General features: G+C 43.0%; 1 long non-coding RNA gene across 1 annotated transcript; it reads right to left on the bottom strand.

The window, feature by feature from the left end:
• Window positions 1–14884: 14884 nt before the first annotated feature.
• LOC310697751 lies at window positions 14885–16370 on the bottom strand. The gene is made up of 2 exons (XR_014521193.1): window positions 15542–16370; window positions 14885–15469 (listed from the first exon to the last, which is right to left on the bottom strand). It is a non-coding gene; the product is annotated as an uncharacterized lncRNA (long non-coding RNA).
• Between the last annotated feature and the right edge of the window lie 236 nt (window positions 16371–16606).

The following is a 16606-nucleotide window of genomic DNA, read 5'->3' as shown; positions in this document are numbered from 1 at the left end:
TAGGGAGAGCAGGGGCTCAGGGTTGTTGGAGAGCCCGGCAACCACGCAGAGGCTCAGGAAGGAAGCTCAGACTCAGGAAGGGAGGGGGCTTTCAAATCAGCACAGACAAGGAGGCAAATGAAACGTAAGGATCAAAGACATCTTGCGCAATTCCCACGCCTACTTTGTTGGCGCAGGAATTGTAGGAAGCCACTCCCCAAATCTGACTCAACGGGTTTGGACGCATAATTCTGAACTGTAGCTGTTCTTGTATATATCTAATAAAAACTGTAAATACCACACTGATTGTGCTGGAGTGTTACTGCGAAGGGGAAACACCACCTTTACAGCATTTGGAGAGTTTTTCTCCCTCTTCGCAACGGCAGGGCGGAGGTGAGCCATACAGAAGCCAGAGGCAGCCAGGGGCACCCAGGGAGCCAGGGGTGAGCAGCTGCAGGGAGCGGTTGGAGGAGCCCCGGGACAGGGAGCCAGCGGGCCAGCAGTGGAAGCAGTTTGGCAGCAGAACCTCCTTCTACAGGCACAAGTCAGCGAGCTGGTTGGGAAGCTCAAGGAACAGCGCAAGCTACTGCAGGTGGAACAAGCGAACAAGGCAAGTAAAGCAGTCACTATGCATCTCAGTACGTTTGCAGGGAGCAGCCAACAATACTCGAGCTTCCAAACTGAACTGCAGTATATTCTAAAGATTCGGAAGAATTATTTTAAATCGGATGAGGAACAGGTGGTATTCATATCATGGAACTTTGAAGTGTCAGGCATAGCCCTACTGGCTTTAGCCCAAACGTAGCAGAGTTTTCCTGCACAGCGAGGAAGCTAGTTGCGGCAGTAATGACTAGTCAGCTAGACTCTGAATAACTATTTACAGGATTTATTAAAAGGAAAAATAAAACCAGCAGAGTTTCTGCATACAAATAAAAGCAAAATAAATCCTCTCTTTCTCTCTCATAACCATACACAGCACTTCTAACTCCTAACACACCTCACACCAAACTGTGCTAGCAATCCCTAGATAACAGAGTTGAGTGCTGCTCGTTAACCAATCAGAGTGAGTAGTTTCTAGGTCAAGCAGACCTGGGCTTTCTGCCAAGAGTAAATTGACACCAGCTTGAGTTAATTGGTGAAGCTAGAATCTGCAAGTTTCCCACGAGAACCAATTAACAGAAACTGAACACCCCCTCACAGATTCTGCTGAACAATTAACTCCAAATACACCTATGTAGGAGATTATTTTTCCAGCAAACCTAAACCCTTGCACATTCGCTTGTTCTTTATCTTTGCCAATGGTTTAGTTAACACATCTGCTACATTTTCTTCACTTGATACATAAGTACAGGTGATTACATTGTCTTGTACACAGCAACGTACATTTTGGTATTTTACAGAGATATGTTTGGAACGCGATTTGAAACCCTCTGTTTTACTTAAGGTTATACAAGCTTGATTATCAATGTAAACTTGTACTGGTTCTCCACAATTTACATTTAAATCTGCTAACAAATGCTTGAAATAAATCACCTCGTTGCACAATTCACTCAATGCGGCGTACTCTGATTCCGTTGATGACACACTTACAACGTCTTGCTTGCGTGACCGCCAGCTGATTAAAGCTCCACCGACCATTATGACTAGTCCTGTGACAGATTTTCTATCTGGCAAATTTCCCCAGTCACTATCACAGTAGCAACTCAACATTTCGTCCTCGGAAGAATTTAATTGCAACATATAGCCAATTGTCTGTTTGAGATACCTCAGAACTTGTTTTACCCCTTTCCAGGCATTTAGTGTGGGTTTTGAGACCAATCTACTTAATATGCCTACTGCATAGCTAATATCAGGTCTGGACCACTGTGCTATATACAATAAACTTCCAATTACAGAGTGATATACATCAGGATGTTCAAATTCAGGACTCTCATCTATATGAAGTGTTTTTATGAAACCTGGATCCATAGGCACCGCTGCCCCTTTGCAATCCTGCATCCTGTATGTAGTCAGTAGTTGTTTAACTTTGTTCTGCTGACTAATTAGGCAACTGCCATCTTGGGCCCAGCACACTTCCAACCCTAGATATGTCCTAACCGGGCCTAAGTCCTTCACTTTGAACTTACTGGACAATTGCTTGGCAAACCTTTTAGTTTGTTTATCTGTTTTGCAAGCATACAAAACATCATCTACATAAATCAGACAAAACTCTTGATCACTGCCTGTACCACGTACATAAACACAATTGTCAGCTGTACTCTGCTTGAAACCAAATGACACTAAGGCCTCATGGAAACATTTGTTCCAAGATCTTGCAGCCTGTTTGAGACCATATAGAGCTTTGTTTAATTTTAACACTCTATTGGAACCTGTCTCATAACCAGGCGGTTCGGCTAGATACAGGTCTTCTGATATTGATGCATGTAAATATGCAGTCTGGATATCAAAATGGTTTAACAGGAGTTTTCTCTTTGCTCCAAGCGTTAAAATCAGCCTTACACTGTCCCCCTTAGCAGTAGGGGAAAAAGTCTCGTCATAATCTTTTCCAGGCCTCTGAGAATATCCTTGAGCAACTAAACGAGCTTTGTATTTGTACTCTCCTGTCACCAGAGGTTTAAGTTTGTACACCCACCTGCAGCCTACAATCTTTGCCCCCTCAGGCGCTGCTACTGGTGTAAAAACCTTGTGCTCATTCAGAGAGGACATCTCTTCCTCCATTGCCTGTTTCCAAAGCTCTGCCTCCTCTTTTGGTAACTTTAACACCTCCTGAAAACTCTTGGGCTCTGCAATTACACTAAACACATTTGCAGTATCTGGAGAAAAACGCACCGGAGGCACTCCTTTGTTTTGTCTTTTAGATCTTCTGGGAGAAAATTTTTCTTCTGACCCACTTTCCTCCTCAGAACTACGACCTCTCTTTTGTTGCTTAGCAACTGGTCTTTGGCTAACTCCACTTCCTTGAGAGCTCTTATCTGAACTTTCCTCCCCCTCAGACTCTGATTCTCTGTGTCTACCTTCAGAGTCATGAAGCTCCTGGGAAGGTTCAAACCAAACCTCAGTATTGGCATGTAGTCTCTCCCAGCCACTATGTTCACAAAAACTGGCATTCCTGGAGATCACAATGCCATTTGTCCCTTCAGCAAAGCGGAAACCTTTTCCCAGCTCCTGGTAACCCACAAACACTAACTGTTTGGTCTTAGGATCTCCCTTCTTTCTCATTTGTTTCGGAATTAATACCCAGGCTTTTGATCCAAACACATGCAAATGGTCAATTTTAGGTTTTTTCTGAAACAATTTAAAGTACGGGGTTGTACCTATTGTTTGATGAAAGAGCCTATTTTGGAGATAACACGCGGTGAGCATGCTCTCCCCCCAATAAGACATGGGCAAATCAGCATCATCAAGCATGGCAAACATCATATCTTGTAAAGATCTGTTTTTTCGCTCTGCAACGCCATTCTCCTCTGGGGAAAAAACGTTCGTTTTTCTATGCCCAATGCCACGCTTTTGTAACCAATCTTTAAAGGCATTTGACATAAATTCGCCACCTCTGTCCGTCTGAATCCTTTTGAGTTTAATGGACAGAAATCTTTCCACAGATGCCACCCAGCCTTTAAACTTAGTGAACACGTCACCCTTATTCTTCATGGGAAAAACCCAAGAATAACGCGTGGCGTCATCCACAATTGTTAGTGAAAAACGCGATCCACCCCTGCTTACAGCAAATGGACCAATTACGTCCATGTGAACCAGCTGTAGCGGTGACTCACTAACTCTGTCACTTCTGGGGTAAGAGACTCTGTGGGTTTTAACCTTTTTACAAACATTACAATCAAGGTACTTGTTACAACTCTTTAAATTACCCCCATCAGCCAATTCAGACATTTTTAGTACACTTTTCCAGCAAGCATGCCCCATTTTCCTATGCAATAAGTGCACACAGTTGTCATGTATAGCTTTGTTATTCACTGCAGGCTGAGGTTTACTGACTACTGCTGCAACTTGAGATCCTGCTTTAAGCCAAAACAAGCCTCCCTCTGACTTAGCAGTGCCTAAAATCTCACCAGCCTTCTTAATAATGCAACTGTCTCCTTCAAAATACACTTTAAACCCAGCTTTTAGCAAACAATCTACAGACATCAGATTGCTCCTTAATGACGGCACACAAAGTACATTTTGCAGGCATTCACGCAGACAAGGAACATAAACTGCACCCCCCGAAATCACTTCGGAAGTACTTCCGTCTGCTAGAGCCACCTGGCTGCGCTGTGCTGAGTTCTTGGAAACAAACAATTCATCTGAATTCACGATGTGCCGAGACGCTCCAGAATCGACCACCCAGACCGCTTGTTTCTCATCAGCAATCTTGACCTTGGCAGTCACCAGCTGAGCCGACTGTTTTTGTTTGAAGAATTTCTTTTTACGCTGCTGCTGCTGTTGCTGATCTCGTCTCTGCTCCTGCACCGGCAACTGAGACTTGACCAACTCCGGACATTGTCGTTTTAGATGCGCTGAAGACCCACATCGGAAACAACGCCTAACAGCAAACGCTGACTCCTCACCAGGACGCTGCTTTTGCTTCACCTCTGGCACGGCATGAGAACTCCTTCCAAACCACCCGCCAGTAGAAGTCTCTGCAGCCAACGCCCTTTCTTGCCTCTTCTGCCATTCTTCAATCAAACGCCCAGTAACGTAACTGACTGATAAATCACGCTCCTGTATGCCTTCTAGAGACAAAACTAAATTATCCCAGCTTTCCGGGAGAGAACTCAAAATAATAGCCACCTTCTCCTGCTGGTCTAATGCACAGTCTCTTTCCTGTAGCGCAGCAAACTTTAACTGTAAACTGTGTAGGTGTTCCTGCATTGTAACCCCAGGCTGTAACATTGCCTTGTACAATGCCTTGCGAATGAACAGCTTGGAAACCGCTGTCTCACGCACATGGAGTTCTTTAAGTGCTTGCCACACACCTCTAGCTGTCTTGATTCCCCTCACATACGGCAACTGGGAATCTTCCAGCCCCAAGACAATTGTGGCCCTTGCTCTTTGGTCTTTATCGAGGTCTTCATCATCAGGCTTCGTAGGAAACTTACTCACCACTTGCCAGAGACGATCCCTCTGCAGCACTGCCTGCATACGTTCCGACCACAGCAAGTAATTGGAGTCATTCAGACGCTCAAAAGCCATCTGAACTGGTTGTGAGGCCATCTTGAGAGCGATGTCCCTGGAACCCGGAACCAGCTACTCACGACCACCGAGAGAGAAAACAGGAACCACAGCACCCAGCACTCACACGCTGCAGCTGTTGTCCTTGTGTCCACTGCGTCACCAGCTCACAACAGTCAGGAACCAGCCAGTGTCCATCTGCTGCACCAACAGGAACAACAACTTCTGGAACTACTGGAACCAACGCCGTTGATGCTGACACCACCACAACTCAGGCTGGCAGCACAATGCCCATAACCTCATGGAACTTTGAAGTGTCAGGCATAGCCCTACTGGCTTTAGCCCAAACGTAGCAGAGTTTTCCTGCACAGCGAGGAAGCTAGTTGCGGCAGTAATGACTAGTCAGCTAGACTCTGAATAACTATTTACAGGATTTATTAAAAGGAAAAATAAAACCAGCAGAGTTTCTGCATACAAATAAAAGCAAAATAAATCCTCTCTTTCTCTCTCATAACCATACACAGCACTTCTAACTCCTAACACACCTCACACCAAACTGTGCTAGCAATCCCTAGATAACAGAGTTGAGTGCTGCTCGTTAACCAATCAGAGTGAGTAGTTTCTAGGTCAAGCAGACCTGGGCTTTCTGCCAAGAGTAAATTGACACCAGCTTGAGTTAATTGGTGAAGCTAGAATCTGCAAGTTTCCCACGAGAACCAATTAACAGAAACTGAACATCATAATTGTGCATTTAGAAGGAAGCACAAAAGAATGGGTTGTGCCGCTGATGGCGGCCAATCACGCAGCCTTCTCTAATGTCCAGCAATTTACAGAGATGATGGACACTGTGTTCCTGAGTTCATTGCAAATGAAAGTTAGTTCGCAGCAGCAGCTGCATTTGAAGCAAGGGAACAGATCTGTGAGAGCTTCTGGACAGAATTTGCCATGCTAGTCCACAAGCTCTAGTGGAGAATGGACTCAGAGCCAGTGGAGGCCATTTTCCGGCAAGGGTTGTCTGGGGAGGTGCAGGACAAGCTTGCACGAATGCCAGAGCTGGCCTCCTTTGATGAATTGGTCCGGATCTGCCTGCAGATCGGGTTACATCAGGAGAATCGAATGGCCCTTTTAAAATCACAGGCGGGTGAAGCCTGTGAACGTGGGGACTCAGCGGGCACCTTTTGCGCCCCCCAAATTGCAAAAGGAACCCTTTTAAGGGCTCTGGAGCGAGACGGGGTGAGCGGCGCGGTGCTGAGAGTTGACTGCTTCTTCCGTGGAGTGAAGCCGCATAGCCGTTATCGGAGAGCGCTGACTTCTTCCTGGGACAATTTGACTTTGAAAGCAACTACCCGTGAGTAGGATTAAATTGGATTTAAAGGGAAAAACAAGTAAATTCGGCACCGAAGCGGGAAGGTATAAACAGGAAGTCTGCCTTCCTTTCTTGTAAATAGATCAAAGCAAAGAGACTGTAAGCGGAAACTCGAAAGACTCTTGAAAAAAGATTTAAATCTCAACATCAGGAAAGCGATCTCCCCTCCGGATTGCAGGAGAGGAGGGGGGAAAGGGTTGAACTGTATTTATCTGCAAAAAAAAGGGGGGAAGGGAAGTTAAAATCCACCGCCTAAAACCTGGGAACGGACTGCCCTGAGATAAGGAATGCCGCTCTGTGGAAAGCCTATCTGTAAGCAGAGGACTTTTGACAGCTAACTCTGCAAAAGAGATACAGTGTTTCTGAACCTCTCCTGGTTTTAAAGTAACTGATTAAGGGCAACTGAAACTGTTGTTTTTATGTGAACTGGGGGACCTATAAGGACTATTTTCCTTTTTTAAAGTTGCAAGCTTTGGCTGTTACTGTGTCCCCCTAGAGGAGGCTTGACATTGTTACAATAACAACTGGGCTAGAGGAATTTTCCATTTCAAAACAAATTCCAGCCGTGGGATCGACCTTGGACTCTCATGAGAGTGTTATGGCAAATGGAAGAGGAAAGTTAGAGTTGACGCAGGAAAAAACTACTAGGTCTGGCAGACCCTATCGGACAGATACTGCGTTGCAGCGAAGGGCTTCAACATCTGGTCCTTCTGGAATATCTGGAATACCAGGGGCTGCACCTCCACAAGTTAAATCAAAAGTTATGTCGTCCGAAGACATTTTGGCACAGGCACTTGGGAAAATTAATGAATCTTTGGAAAATTAGCTAAACAAGTAGCTGAAACAAATAAACAAGTAGCCGAAGCATCAGTTAAAATTGACCAGAATACTACAAGCATTAATAATTTGGGACAGAAGGTGAATACCAACACAGAGTCTATTGAAAAATTACTACAGGAATCTGCTTCGACCCGAAAGATAGCTGAAGAATCAAAAGATATAGCAACTGCTACTCAAGAGAAGATACCATCGGTTTATAAGCAACTTGAGGACCACGGTTTGACGTTGTCTATGATTGAATTGAAGGAGAAACAAAGAAATTTAAGAATCAGGGCTGTACCAGAACGTGAGAAAGACAACTTGGCTGATTTTCTTACGCAGGAATTTGCAGATTTCTGGCAACAGGATCTGGGGAAGGAAGAATTTAAGATAGTGAGTGCATTTAGACTTGGAAGAGGAGGAAGGAGGAACAAGGTGAGAGACTGCTTGATTACCCTTCGTACAAAAGAGGAGAGAGACAAAATCTTGAATCTGCATTATCAAAAGACTTTAGAAATTGACGACTCAAGTGTGGAGATATTTAAGGACATTCCAAAACACCTTTTGGACTTAAGGCTCAACTACGGAGATTTGGTTGCCCTGTTGAGAAGAAATAGAATCATCTTTAGGTGGGAATTCCCTCAAGGCCTGTCCTTTAAATATAAAGGAAGAAAGATAAAAATAAGATCAGTCAATGACAAAAATAGGTTTCTGAAGGACCACAGAGAAGATCTACAGAAAGAAGCGGAATTCGGAGAAGAGCCAAAAGCACTGGAAAAAGGAATACTAGATATAGCAAACTTATCTTTTGGATTGCATGGTCCAGAGAAAGTGACACCACTGACAGAACAAGAACAGACACTTGGCACAGTTGGAGGTAAAGCGAAGTAACCCCATCATGGCTCTGCAACTGTTAAGTTGGAATTGTAATGGTCTAAATTCTCCTGAAAAGGTGTTTTTCATTTATTAAAAAAGGAACAACTGGACTTGATTTGTCTGCAAGAAACACATGTAACAAGGTTACACAGGAAACTACTGACTAATAAGAGATTGGGACAGGAGTTTATTTCATCTGAAAAAGTTAAAAAGAGAGGAGCTGTGATTTATGCAAAGGAGAGACTATCACCGAAATTTATTTTTAAAGATGACCAAGGAAGATTTCTGGCAATTGAAATTCAAGTTCAAGGAGAGAAAATTTTGATAGTAGGAATTTACGCACCAAATGAGGGGAAAGCTGAATTCTTTAAAAAGTTGCATGAGACCTTATTGGATTATTTGGATTACAATCTGATCTTGATGGGGGACATGAATGGAGTAGTATCTACAAATATGGATAAGGCACAAAGACAGGTAGTCACCAAGGATGGTAGACTACCGAAAACATTTTTCGAGATGACAGACAACTTGGACTTAGTCGATATTTGGAGAACAAAGAATCCCTTGGGAAGAGAGGGAACTTTCTTTTCTGAAGCCAAGATGACATGGACTAGAATTGACCGTAACTAGAGGAATGGCACCAAAGACAAGAAAAGTGGAAATCTGCCCAAAAACCTGCTCCGACCATAATGCTGTTAAGATGGAAATGAAACTAACACCAACTGGCTCCTTTAGATGGAGGATGAATGACACCTTATTTAGAGATGAAGAAGTGCTTAAGAAGGCCCAAAAAACCTTGAGAGACTATTTTGAGATAAATATGAGCACCAATGTGGAAAAAAGAGTAATCTGGGACGCAAGCAAAGCTGTTATGAGAGGGTTCCTGATACAACAGAACACAATAAAGAAGAGAAGCCAAAATGAGAAGAAAGACAAAATTTGGGGGAAAATAAAAGAAAGTGAGAAAAAATTGAGAGCAAAACCAAAGTCGCAGGAGATTTTGAGAGAAATAAAGTTATATCAAGTACAATATATGGAAATGATGAATCAGGAAATAGAATGGAAAATTAAACAAATGAGACAAAAAACATTTGAATCAGCTAATAAATGTGGGAAATTGCTGGCCTGGCAAATGAAAAAAAGACAAAAATTAAATACTATCACAAATTTAGAAGTGGAAGTAAAGAACATACACAATCCAACTGAGATTAGAAACTGTTTCCAGAGGTATTTTAAACAACTATACACACAAGGGCCACAGAAAGAAATGGACATAGACCGATTTCTGAAGACAAATGGATTACAAAAAATCTCTCAAGAAAGTAAATTAATGTTGAATTATAAAATAACTGAACAGGAAGTAGAAGGTGCCATCCAAAACATGCAATTGGGCAAATCTCCAGGACCGGATGGGCTGACTTCTAGATATTATAGATCCTTGAAAGAGTGGTTAATACAGCCTTTAAAGGAAGTCTGCAATGAAATACTGGAAGGGAAAAGGGCACCAGAGTCGTGGAAAGAGGCGTACATTACACTTATACCGAAAACAGAGACTGAAAAGACTCAGCTTAAGAACTACCGCCCCATATCACTACTTAATGTGGATTACAAAATCTTTGCAGACATTTTGGCCAAGATATTGAAAAAAGTGTTGATGGAAGAGATTCATAAAGACCAAGCGGGCTTTCTCCCTGGAAGACATTTGTCTGACAATTTGAGGAATATAATTGATATTTTGGAAAAACTAGAAGTGAACATAAATACTAAAGCAGTTTTGATATTTGTGGACGCGGAGAAAGCCTTCGATAATATTTCTTGGAGTTTTCTGAAGAAGAACCTACAGGGGATGGGGGTAGGCCAAGGCTTTGAAAACGGTATAAGTGCAATTTATTCAGAACAAAAGGCTAAACTAATTGTAAATAATGTAGTGACGGAAGAATTTAAAATAGAAAAAGGGACACGACTGTTAGGATATTTCCGTTCCACCTTAAAAGGGAGCAGGCTTTGTGAGTCACAGAGTCTGCGCATGTGCTGTTCACAGGATGTTTATGTTTGCTGTTCCTTTCAATTTCTCAGTCGGTCAGAGACGCTGACTCAGAACGGTCATGTTTTTCTTTGTTCTGTTCAACGCTAAATAAAGTCTGTAAATATGCTCTTCTGCGGTGCAAGCTTTCTGGCTGTGTTTTCTGCTGATAAAGAGTGTGCACGAGCCAAGAATGTGGCAGTCTATTTCTGAGGCTTCGTGTCGCTAATTGCTGGATCTGCGTGACTACGGGAGATCGATGGACGTCCAGCAGTCGGCTTGGGGCCATGATGGACTATATCTCCCTGGCAGTATTCCCAACAACAAGGTTATGGGCCCAGATTCACAGCACCTACAGGAGAGTAAAGCTGCAACAGACTGAGAGGTACGGGGGAAAAGCGAAAGAAAGAAGGGAGGCTTTTCTGTTTACCTCGGCAAGGAGCCATTGGATCGTGATTAATGAGCTGCCAAGATAAGGAGTCTCTGAAGTTAATAAGACTCACGGCTCAAAGGAAAAGCTGAAATTGAGTTTTTCCAAGCTTCTGAGGCAAATGAGTGTCCTAAGTTACATGGGCAGAATTATGAAACCTGGGCAAAATGGTGTGAAAGTTTGCTGCGTCAGTTTGGGGTGTGGCATACCGTATTTGAGGCCCCCCCGGTTCCTCTGACAGAGAGATGGAAAGCCGATGATTCGAAGGCGATAGACGTAATAGTCTTATCCGTCTCTCTTGAGGAAATTAAGACGCTTGCTGGCAACACCACTGCACATGGGATGTGGAATGCTTTGAAAGCTGCTCACCAGCCAGTCATCCCAGCCCAGAGTTTGACTGCATCGGAGGTCCTAGCTGTTTCCCAGAATGCGAGTGAATGCAGGGTTGCTGAGGGCACCGGTTGCAAGCTGCAGGGGGAGCTGACCGTCACGTCATCCCAGGCAGCATTCCAGCCTCCAGGGGGAGCCAAGGAGTCGGCGGCTGAGAGCTCTGTTTCTCATGGGAACCAAGGTCATCGCCTTTGCAGAGGCCGGAAAGGCAAAGGTAAACAGAGGCAGACACCTGCAGATGGCCAGAAGCAGAGGGAGGGTGAAGAGGCCGCGCCAGTGGAAAACAAGGCTATGTTTGCTGGCACAGCTTCACCAAAGGCTAAAGGCAAGTCTGCTGGCCAGGAGCAGGGGGGCAAGCTGCAGAAGCCCACGCCGGTGGAAAACAAGGGTTTGCTTGCTGTAAAGACTGCTCCAACAGCCAAAGGCAGGTTTATTGTCGATTCAGGTGCCAGCCGCCATATTTCAAAGGATCGCCACCTGTTTATCTCCTTCACACCTCAAGAAGGTGAGATCCACCTGGCTGATGGAAGGACGTTGCAAATTGCAGGAGAAGGGACTGTGAAACTTGCAAGTCTGCACACTACCATCAGTAATGTACTTTTTGTTCCAGGAGCTGCAAGCAACTTGCTCAGCCATCAGAAGCAACTTGCCCAACCATCAGAAGGAAAAGGCAGTTCGTAGATTTCATCTACTTTATTAAACTGCATACAAAACAACACGCATGGCTGGTCGTCCCGAACAGCCCAGCTTGTGAGTACTACGACTCAACACTGCTTCAGTCCAGAAGCGGAAGGGGCGAACGTAACTCCTCCCCGGTTACGCTGAAGACAGTCTGAGAACTGACTCACACTTCCTTTCTCTCTCTTTTTTAAAAATATTTTTTATTAAATTTTCCTTTTACAAATTCGCCATCCCAAACAGTATTCACAAATTTCAACTTTTTGAACTTCCACCAGCTTTTCCACCAATCATCCATATTTTCTATTTTTATGCATTCTCTAAATTTATATTGCCATTTAATATTATCCTTTCAATTCTATTTCTTTTTTACAATACATCTTTAACTTTCACAAAGCCTCTTTAAATCCCACTAGCGTTGTCTGTTCATCACATATGCTTTTCAGATAATCTGTAAACTTTCCCCAGTCCTTGATGAACTTGTGATCCCGTTGATATCTAATCTTCCCAGTCAGTTTATCCAGTTCTGCATAGTCCATAAGTTTCATTCTCCACTCTTCAAGGGTCGGTAGCTCCTCTTGTTTCCATTTTTGGGCCATTAATATTCTTGCCGCTGATACTGCATATTGGAAAAGTTTGTAATCCCTTCTATTTATCTCTCTTCCAGTTATTCCTAACAAAAAGGCTTCTGGTTTCTTTACAAATGTGTATTTAAGCATCTTCTTCAACTCATTATATATCATTTCCCAGAAACCCTTTACCTTCTTACATGCCCACCACATATGGAAAAAAGATCCTTCTTTTTCTTTACATTTCCAACACTTATTACATGTTTTGAACATTTTTGCTAACTTAACCGGTGTTATGTACCATCTATATACCATTTTCATAATATTTTCCTTTAACGTCGTACATGCGGTAAATTTCATATTTTCATTCCATACTTTTTCCCAGTCAGCCCATTGTATACTATAACCAAAGTCTCTGGCCCAATGTATCAAAACCGACTTTACCTCCTCGTCCATCGTTTGCCAATCCAACAACATTTTATACATTTTTGACAATATCTTATAATCATTGTTTATTATCTCTATTTGAAATTTCGATTCTTTTTCCGTATATCCACTCTCTTTTAAATCCTTTTTAAACATTTCATTTACCTGAAAATAATGCAACCAATCAAACACATGTTCTTTTACTTGTTCATATGGCTTCATTTTCCATTTCCCCCCTTCTTTAATTATTAGCTCTCCGTAAGTGATCCAATTCCCTCTCATGTTGATTTTCTTTACACTCATAACCTCTATTGGAGACAACCAGTGTGGAACTTTAGGTTCTAATACATTTGTGTACCTATCCCATATTTCTGTTATGGAACTCCTGAAAATGTGATTCTCAAAACCCTTGTGACTTTTCTTCTTCTCCAACCATAAATACGCGTGCCATCCAAATCTATTATCAAATCCTTCTAAATCTAACAGTTTATTGTTTTTTAATTTTATCCATTCCCTCAACCAGCAGAGACAAGATGCTTCATAATATACTTTCAAATCTGGCAGGGCAAAGCCTCCTCTTTCCTTTGCATCTGTCAATAACTTAAATTGTATTCTTGGCTTTTTGCCCTGCCATATATATCTTGAAATTACTTTTTGCCACTCTTTGAAAGTCGTTGTCCCCCTAATTATAGGAATCATTTGGAACAAAAATAACATCTTTGGAAGCACACTCATTTTGATCGTTGAGATTCTACCCCAAAAAGAAAGTTTCATCCTTCCCCAAACTTCCAAATCTTTTTTGATTCTGTTCCACACCGGTATATAGTTGTTTTGAAATAAATCAATATTTCTTGGAGTTAACCATATTCCCAGATATTTTACCTTCTTCGCCACTTCAATCCCTGATTCTCGTTGCATTACTTCTATTACACTCTGGTCCATATTCTTAACCATTACTTTGGTTTTTTTCTTATTTAATATAAACCCAGGGTGTGCCTCAGTTCTTTGTAATAACTGGCTGTAAATCCATCTGGTCCTGGAGCCTTTCCTTTTTTAAATTCTTTTATTACCTCTATTATTTCCTCATTCTCAATTGGGGCATTCAGTCTGTCTTTCTTTTCTGTCGGGATCTTTTGCACCTTTTTTTCTTTTAAATATCTTTCTATTCTCTTCAAATTGTTCTTTTCTCTGTTGCTGTACAAATGATTATAAAAGTCCAAGAATCCTTTTCTAATGCCTTTCGGGGTCTCAATCTCTTCTCCATCCACAATAATTTTGTTGATTGTGTTTTGTTCCTTTCTTTTCTTAATTTGCCATGTGAGCCATTTACCTGACTTATTGGCAAACTCGAAGTTTCTTTGTCTTAGCTTTTTGATATTCCATTCCACCTCCTTGTTTATTATCATTGCAAACTGCGTTTGCAGAACTTTGATGTTTTGTTTTGTTTTTAAATTGTTCGGCTTTTTGATTAATTTTTGTTCATTGTCCATTATTTGTCTTAAGGTTTCCTTCTTTCCTTTCTCTCTGTTCTTGTTTTTACTCGCATTCTGCTGGATGAAGAATCCTCTCATTACCGCCTTGCTTGCATCCCAAACTGTACTCATCTTTGTACCTGTGGGAGCCAGGAAGTCATGGCAAATAGCGCCACCTGGTGCCTCGCTGACCTCAGTGACCTGAATGTCCGTGCCTTGCAATGTATTCAGGGGATGACCCTATATGGTTTGTGGGTGGGTTAAAGCCAGGACCGGATGTAGGTAACGTGAGACACTGGCAAACAGCCATGCTGGAGGAGAGAACAAAGAACAATAAAAGTGACCGGAGAGGAGAGAAGTCTGAAATGAGCTGCTCTCCGTCCATGGAAATATTGCTGGCTCTCTGTGTCTTTATTTTATGCTAAACAAGCGCATTTTTGACGGCTGGCTTCGTCAAGTGGTGCCCCGTGTGAGGCTGAATAAAAGAAAACGGCTGAGGCTTTTAAAAGAGAACTAAGAGGCAACTTAAAGCAAACAGTCTGAGGCAGACTAAGAGGATTTTAAAAGAAACTGGTGAGAGGTTTTTCGATCCAAGTAGTGGATATCATCGGCTCACCACGCCCGGCAAGGGTTGCACAGCGCTGAAGCATCTTAGGATCCCTGGTGAGTCCGATCCCTTCTATTATATTGATTTTTGAAAAATGGGCAGCTCTTTGTCTAATCCCCAACAGAAATTTTTAAAAGACTTGAAATTTCTCCTCTCCTCCAACAAATTGGAAGTTCCAGAGGGTGATTTGATACAGCTCATTCTGTGTATTGATGAACATTGTCCTTGGTTTCCTACAGATGGGACTTGGGAATTAAAACTTTGGGATAAGATCGGGACACATTTTCATGGGCACCCCAGCATAGGTGTTCGGATTCTAAATGCATGGTGCAAGGTTCGTTACGCCATGGGCTCTTTATCACCAAAAAATATCTCCCTGGCTGCATTACCAACACAACCTTCAGCTTCTTTAATGCAGCCTGCTGTGTTAGAGTCTGCTCCAATACTTGCCTTGCCAGCAGCAGCTCCAGACCCCAAACCTCCGGACTACAGTTCCTCACCAGAGGACCCAATCCTGCAAAAATACCGTGGTCTGGCTGGCTATAATCCTAATCTTTCAGAGGCAGACCCAGCTACCCCTTTTCAATGTGCAGTCCTTGCCTGTTCCTTAATTCAGGATACTATGGCATTCCCTGTTATTGTGCCCCCTGCTGGTGCTCCAGCAGGAACTCAAGCCCAGCACCAACCTTTTGACTTTAAAATCTTGAAAGAGCTTCAATTGTCAGTAAGGACAAATGGACTTCAAGCCCCATTTACACAGGCTCTTTTGGAAACCACATTAGCCCAGCTGTTGGTTCCAGATGACATCAAGCTTTTGGCACGTACAGTGTTACCCCCATCAGCAGGTGTTTTGTTTGCCCACGAATGGGAAACTGCCTGCTGTGCTTATGCTCCAGCCTTGTTACAACAAATCAGGGGAAATAATCCAAATATTACCCTCGCAGACGTCATAGATGCCATGATGGGGCGTGGACCCTTCGCTCAGGCTTCAGTACAAGCCACACTGCTGCAGATCTTATTGAGGGATACTGCTCTTGCTGCTCAACAAGCAATGAGAAAAATCCCAGAACCCACCAGTATTCAGTCGACATGGGGTTCAATCAGACAAGAACCTAGAGAATCATATTCTTCCTTTATGGACAGGCTGATTACAGCAGTGAGTAGACAAATTGAAAATCCTGAAGCCAAAGAAATAATTATCAAACAATTGGCCTTTGAAAATGCAAATGAGGATTGTAAGGTTGCGTTGCGCCCGATAATACACAATCCTGCCACAGACACAGCAGCCATGCTTCGCATTTGTCAGTCTGTTGGAACAGCCACCCACAAGGCTCATCTGCTGGCAGCAGTACTAAATAAAAACCAGCCTGTAGCCACCGATAAAACTTGTTTCCAGTGTGGCAAACCAGGACACTTTAAGGCGCAATGTAGATCTACACAACAGCCTAAGCGTCCTTCTACCAAATGTCCAATCTGCAAAAAAGGCTTTCATTGGGCCAATCAATGCAGATCGCTTCCTCAAAACCAACAGCAGGGTCAGCACACTGCCCGAAATCAGCAAGGACAACAGCAGGGAAACTGGCAGCAGGACCAGACAAATCAATAGGGGACCCCCCGGAGTCCAGGGAAACAGCACCACGGCTTCGCCTGACTCAGGACGTGGAATTTCATTTGCCTTTCTGCCCTTTAAAGACTCATGTTCTCACTGAAGCAGGGTTAGACAATCATGCCACTTGTCTGGTATTACCTCTATTATCTGCACAGGCAACAGGAATTCATGCGGTACCGATGCTAACACACGGACC

Source organism: Podarcis liolepis, assembly GCF_965112155.1.
Source record: "Podarcis liolepis genome assembly, chromosome: W".
NCBI classification, from domain to species: Eukaryota; Metazoa; Chordata; class Lepidosauria; order Squamata; family Lacertidae; genus Podarcis; species Podarcis liolepis.
The sequence above is the reverse complement of the archived record's forward strand: the minus strand, read 5'-3'. Positions and strand labels throughout refer to the sequence as shown.